This window comes from Macaca fascicularis, chromosome 6 (genome assembly GCF_037993035.2).
Source record: "Macaca fascicularis isolate 582-1 chromosome 6, T2T-MFA8v1.1".
Taxonomy (NCBI): domain Eukaryota; kingdom Metazoa; phylum Chordata; class Mammalia; order Primates; family Cercopithecidae; genus Macaca; species Macaca fascicularis.
Genome location: NC_088380.1, coordinates 184,976,981 through 184,984,330, shown reverse-complemented (window position 1 = coordinate 184,984,330; position 7,350 = coordinate 184,976,981).

The window sequence follows — 7,350 nt, the reverse complement described above, 5'->3', positions numbered from 1 at the left end:
GACAATGCCGACTCGTGGCGCCCTTTATAATGCCGGAGCCGGGGCCCACTTCGCAACAAACTGCACGCTCATTGGCTGCTCAAGTCCGTCACTCAACCTAGCGTCAACGTCCCATTGGCCGCGGCGGCGCGCGCGCTCTAGACGCGGGCGGGCTTTGTCCTCATTTTAGAACCCGCGCGACTACGGCCCGTACCGAGGGCTCCGGCAGCCGGGCCGGACCGCGCCGGGTCCAGGGCGGCGAGCAGCCACAGCACAGCGGTGGGAGGGCCTAACCGGACTGTAAGCTCGTCGAGGCCCTAGTCCCTTGCTCTCGAGCACTCTATCCCAGCATTGGCAGCCTCCGCCTCCCCATGTCCCAAAAGAGGAAACTAGGCTGGAGAAAGTTTCGCAGTCCAAGGACGCATGGCTGGAAGTGGCAGAACCCGGGCTTCCGAGGTTGGGAGAGTGGGGGTCCTCCAAAGCCCTCAGCACGGGTCGGAGGGAGGGGGCTGAACCCGCCATCCCCCTGGACCTTGGTGTCCTCCAAGCCCCGCGCTCGCGACCTGTCCGTCGCCTCCCCCCGAGATGCCCTGCAGGGACTATGAGACCTTGGTGTTTCCCGATCCTCGGTCCCCTGGCACCACCTTAACGATTGACATCGCATTTGTACTTTTGTTTACTTACATTTTTCCTTTAAATCGTTTGTCTTTTTCTTCCTTTCTTTTTTTTTTTTTTTTTTTAGATGGAGTCTTGCTCTTGTCGCCCAGGCTGGAGGCAATCTCGGCTCACTGCAACCTCCTCCCGCCCCGGCTTCAAGCGATTCTGTCGCCTCAGCGTCCCTGAGTAGCTGGGATTACAGGCGCCCGCCACCACCTCCGGCTAATTTTTGTTTTTTTTTGGTTTTTTTGTGTTTTTCAGGCTGGAGTGCAGTGGCCGGATCTCAGCTCACTGCAAGCTCCGCCTCCCGGGTTCACGCCATTCTCCTGCCTCAGCCTCCCGAGTAGCTGGGACTACAGGCGCCCGCCACCTCGCCCGGCTAGTTTTTTGTATTTTTTTTAGTAGAGACGGGTTTCACCGTGTTAGCCAGGATGGTCTCGATCTCCTGACCTCGTGATCCGCCCGTCTCGGCCTCCCAAAGTGCTGGGATTACAGGCTTGAGCCACCGCGCCCGGCTAATTTTTGTATTTTAGTAGAGACAGGGATTCGCCATGTTGCCCAGGATGGTCTTGAACTCCTAACCTCAGGTGATCCACCCGCCTCGGCCTCCCAAAGTGCTGGGATTACACGCAGCCACCGCGCCCGGCCTATGTTTCGTCTTCGTTTGAGACAGGGGTCTTGCCCTGTCGCCCAGGCTGGTCGCAAATGCTGAACTCAAGAGATCTGCCCACCACGGCCTCCCACAGTACTGGGATCACAGGCTAAGCCACCTCGCTCGGCGCCATTTATTTTTGTTGAAACTTTTTTTTTTTTCCCACTCTGTCGCCCAGGCTGGAGTGCAATGGCGCGATCTCGGTTCACCACAACCTCCACCTCCCGGGTTCAAGCGATTCTCCTGTCTCAGCCTCCCGAGTAGCTGGGATTACAGGCACCCGCTACCACCCCCGGCTAATTTTTTGTATTTTTTTAGTAGAGATGGGGTTTCACCATGTTGGCCATGCCCATCTTGAAATCCTGACCTCAAGTGATCCACCCGCCTTGGCCTCCCAAAGTGCTGGTATTACAGGCGAGAGCCACTGCGTCCGGCCTTTTTTTTTTTTTTTTTTAAACACAACACTCGTGAACTCACGAGGTAAAGGACAGGGCGGGGGCATTGTTCTCTTCCTAATACACAAAACTCCTTTATATTATCTCCTTGACCACAAAACTTTAAAGGCCTGGGTAATCCCGTTATTCCTTTTAATCATATGGGTGGCAGGCCCCAAGGCAAGCAGGATTACAACCTCCAAGCCTGCAGGTTACCAAATTGCAACCCAGAACTCAAGCAGCTAGCGTTTCCAGTGGATTCCTGCAGCCAGGACCAGTGTGGTGGACTGGGCATTGCATTTTCTTTACTGTGTCTTAACAACCCAAGTAAGGTGGTACCGTCCCCAATTTTATTTTTAGTATTTTATTTTTTGACACAAGGTTTTGCTCTGTAACCCAGGCTGGAGTCCAGTGGCACCAACACGGCTCACTGCAGCTTCAACCTCCCAGGCTCAATTGAGCCTCCTGCCTCAGCCTCCCAAGTAGCTGGAACCACAAGTGTGGCCCCCATGCCAAGTGAATTTTTTGTAAACACAGGGTCTCCCTATGTTGCCCAGCTGGATCACCAATTTTTTTTTTTTTTTTTTTGAGACGGGGTCTCGCTCTGTCACCCAGGCTGCAGTACAGTGGCGCAATCTCAGCTCACTGCAATCTCCGTCTCCTGGGTTCCAGTGATTCTCCTGCCTCAGCCTCCTGAGTAGCTGGGACTACAGATGCACTCCACCATGCCCAACTAATTTTTGTATTTTTAGTAGAGACAGGGTTTCACCATGTTGACCAGGCTGGTCTCAAACTCCTGACCTCAGGTGGATCACCAATTTTAAATGAGAAAACTGAAGTCAAGAGCAGCGGCCCAAAGCTCCACAACCAACTCAGGCACTAACTCCACCCAGGCAGTGGAGTTGCCCTGAGGAGGAAAGATGAAAATACATGGACTTCAGACTTCTCTAGGAAAGTCTGAAGATTTAGCTCACACTGCACGGCATTCCCCTAAGGTAACAATCAGGTGGAGCTGGGATACCCGTACCCAGGCAAGCAAGTGCCCTCTGGTTCACCCCAAGGCCACTCTTCACTCTCCCAGGCTAGATTCCATAACAGGAAGTCACATATTTCCACACAACCTTACTCATGTCACTGAGATCTAGCAGCAAGGCTTTCAGGGAGGTCTCTAACAAACTGCTCACCCCACCTCCACCCCAGCCCTTGCCAACCCACAGAAATGAGGGCCAGGGCTGTGGCTTGCAGGAGATGATGGGCACAGCTCCCCAAGCAGTGAAGGTAATTCAGGAAATTAAGTTCAAAGTCAAATAGTGTAGGTGCAGCCCAAGGACATTACTGCAAATTCCCTTAATCTTCCACCTGGATTCCTTTAGCACGACTCAAACACTTTCAGTGACATGTAAAGTCTGAGGACACAACATTTGGACAGCGCTTAGCAGTTTACAAAATGCTTTCACCAACCTTGCTTTATTGGAGCTTCAAAATAGCTTTGTGCAGTTACTCATATTTTATACACAAGAACACTGAAACCACAGCTAAAACTGTGGCCACAAAACCAACAGGTCCAACTCCACACTGGGGATGGTTTCCAGGTCTCCTGGCTACTGTGGGACAAGGTATGTCTGAGCTTCTGAGTTCCTTGATCTAAATTAGATCTCCAAAAGGAGATCTAATTTATTCTGAGGCTCAGCTGGGCGTGGGGGCTCACGCCTGTGATCCCACCGCTTTGGGAAGCCGAGGCAGGAGAATCCCATGAGGCCAGGAGTTTGAGACCAGCCTGGGCAACACAGTGAAACCTCATCTCTACTAAAAATACAAAAAAAAGTCTGGGCATGGTGGCCCAGGCCTGTAGTCCCAGCTACTCGGGAGGCTGAGGCACAACCTCCCACCTGGGAGGTGGAGGTTGCAGTGAGCCGAGATCGCACCGCTATACTCCAGCCTGGGTGACACAGCAAGACTCTGTCTCTAAATAAATAAATAAATAATAATCCTGAAGCTCAAATAATGTAATGGCTTAAAAAATACTTTATAAACGGCTGGGCGCTGTGGCTCACGCCTGTAATCCCAGCACTTTGGGAGGCCGAGGCAGGCGGATCACAAGGTCAGGAGATCGAGACCATCCTGGCGAACATGGTGAAACCCCGTCTCTACTAAAAATACAAAAAAACTAGCCGGGCGAGGTGGTGGGCGCCTGTAGTCCCAGCTACTCGGGAGGCTGAGGCAGGAGAATGGCGTGAACCCGGGAGGCGGAGCTTGCAGTGAGCGGAGATCGCGCCACTGCACTCCAGCCTGGGCGACAGAGCGAGACTCCGTCTCAAAAAAAAAAAAAAAAAAAATACTTCATAAACTAGAAAGAACTACAGGCAGGTAGGGGTCAGACTCAGCAAAAAATAAAAAATGCCGGACTGAGCACAGTGGCTCATGGCTGTAATCCCAGCACTTTGGGAAGCCGAGGTGGGTGCATCACGAGGTCAGGAGATCGAGACCATCCTGGCTAACACGGTGAAACTCCGTCTCTACTAAAAAATACAAAAAATTAGCTGGGCGTTGGAGGGGGGCGCCTGTAGTCCTAGCTACTCAGAAGTCTGAGGCAGGAGAATGGTGTGAACTCGGGAGGCGGAGCTTGCAGTGAGGGAGAGCTTGCAGTGAGGCAGAGCTTGCAGTCAGCCGAGATTGGGCCCCTGCACTTCAGCCTGGGTGACACAGCGAGACTTTGTCTCAAAAAAATAAAATAAAATAAAATAAATAAAGCCTTCATATTGTATCCAAGGGTGTTTCTGCCAGAGGCAAGACACCACACTGTTTGGGAAACAGTAGGAAGTCCTTTTCACACAGGCCTCCCTACTCTTGTTATTAGGTCCAGTTACAGACCCTGAGTAGAGAGCACTTCCATGACAGCGAGGTTCTCAAGTCAACCAGGAGCTCAGTTACCCCTGAAAATCTCTTAAAAGGCCCATAGAGTACACACTCCCCGGGTTTGGGCTATTCAGAATATACGCATAAAATGTGGACAATCTGCAATGTGGGAAAGGACATACACAAAATACTTTTGGATCGTTTTTTAATTACATGAATTAATTTTTCTCACATTCTTTTTTTCCGTTTGTTTTTTGGCTGAGCCTGCAAGGTGGAAGTTGCATGAGTTAACTACAAATATATTGTGCCTCTGCTGTGGCCAACTCCCGCCGCAGCCACTTCCCACACTCCAGCAGACAAAGTCCAGCTCCCCTGCTTCAGGACAGTCCTCTCGCCAGAGGAATCTTTCTAAAACACAAGTCATACGATCTGAGAGCTACAGTGAAAAAAGGAAAAATTTAAAATGCAAGTCCCATCTCGTCACTACCTCTGTGTGAAAACCCTGGCTGACTTCCCAGTGCTGTGAGGATGAAGTCTTAGCCTTGGCTTCGGGTGAATATGAGTGGGAGAGACAGTGGGGGCTCCCAGAAATCTGTGTCCCCGCCTTGCCGCCTCCCTTGCTGTGTGGTCTGTGAGTGGAGGAGTCCCTTTCAGGCTGGGGCGATGGAGACTGGGGGCCTTCTCCAGACTTCCCTTCCCCCCGCGACCATGTGTTCTATATGGCTGAGCTACCTTATGGAGAAGAGCTGTTCAACCCACATCAGATTTGACACAAGCTGAAAATGAACCTGTACTGGGCCTGGCACTGAGATTTGGGATTTTTTTTTTCCTCCAAACTGTGGCCTGGCCTATCCTGACCCTCCCAACTGGCCTGTAAGGTCCAGCATGAGCCGCCTCAGCTGCACCTCCTTGCCACCCCACTCCAGCTGTGCTGAATTTCTTTTACTTGCTGGAACACACCAGTGCCCTCCTGCCTTTGGGCCTTCGCACCTGCTGTTCCCTCTACCTGGAACAGTCACCTACGTACTGTACACATTGTGGTTGAATTGTGTGCCCCCACAAAAGACATGTTCACGGCCGGGCGCGGTGGCTCACGCCTGTAATCCCAGCATTTTGGGAGGCCGAGGCAGGCAGATCATGAGGTCAGGAGATCGAGACCATCCTGGCGAACACGGTGAAACGCTGTCTCTATTAAAAACACAAAAAATTAGCTGGGCGTGGTGGTGGCGCCTGTAGTCCCAGCTGCTCGGGAGGCTGAGGCAGGAGAATGGCGTGAACCCGGGAGGCGGAGCTTGCAGTGAGCCGAGATCACGCCAGTGCACTCCAGCCTGGGCGACAGAGCGAGACTCCGTCTCAAAAAAAAAAAAAAAAAGATATGTTCAAATCCTGACTCCTGGTGCCTCTGAATGTAACCTTACTTGGAAATAGTCTTTTCAGGTGGAATCAAGTTAAGATGAGGTCAAACTGGAGTATGAGGATGAAAGGCCCACCCTACTCCCATATGACTGGTGGACTTAAGAGGGGGAAAGACAGACAGCCACGCAGGAAAAATGCCACATGGCAACGGAGGCAGAGATTGCAGTGATGCATTTACAAGCCAAGAAACACTAAGGATTGCCGGCAACACCAGAAGCTAGGAGAGGGGCAAAGACCCTCCCCTGAAGCTTTCAGAAGGAGCATGGGCCCGGCTGGCAGCTTAATTTTAGACTTCCAGCCTCAAGAACTGAGAGAGAATACAGCTGGGTTGCTGTAAGCCAGTCGGTTTGCAGCACTTAATCACAGCAGCCCCAGAAACTGAACACAGCACCCAGCAGACTTCCTCCTCCTCCTATGGGAAGTGTTTGGTCATGCCCCAAGGAAGGGTGCCCCTCAGAACATGGGCCACACTATTGCCATTGACTGTGAGTGCCCTGAGACCCTGCATCGGGTCTTTCTCCTCCACCCTGACTCCTACGGTTTCCACCCCAGTGCCTGCAGAATGAATACAAGATCTTTTTTTTTCCTTTTTCTTTTTCTTTTTTTTTTGAGACAGAGTCTTGCTCTGTTGCCCAGGCTGGAGTGCAGTGGCATGATCTCAGCTCACTGCAACCTCTGCCTCCTGGGTTCAAGCGATTCTCAGACCTCAGCCTCCCGAGTAGCTGGGATTGCAGGCATGCGCCACCACACCTGGCTAATTTTGTACTTTTAGTAGAGATGGGGTTTCACTGTGTTGTCCAGGCTGATCTCAAACTCCTGACCTCAGGAGTTCGGCCTCCCAAAGTGCTGGGATTACAGGCGTGAACCACTGTGCCCAGCCCCAAATCTCATCTTGAATTGCAATCCCCATAATCTCCTTTTGTCATAGGAGGGATCTGGTGGGAGGTCATTGAATCGTGGGGGCGGTTCCCCCATGCTGTTCTCGTGATAGAGAGTGAGTTCTCACAAGATCTGATGGTTTTATAAACATCTGGCATTTCCCCTGCTGGCACTCACTCTCTCTCTCCTGCTGCCATGTGAAGAGGTGCCTTCCGCCACGATTGTAAGTTTCCTGAGGGCTCCCCGCGCGCAGAACTGAGTCAGTTACACCTCTTTCCTTTATAAATTACTGAGCCTCAGATATTTCCTTATAGCAATGTGAAAACAAACTAATCTAATACTCTTTCAAACCAGCACCTTGTGGACCAAAGTTGCCTCTTGGACCCACTTGCTTGCTCTATACAGTGTTTTGTTCTGTTTTTGTTTTTGAGAGAGGTTGCCCAGGCTGTAGTGCAGTAGCTGTTCACAGGCGTGATT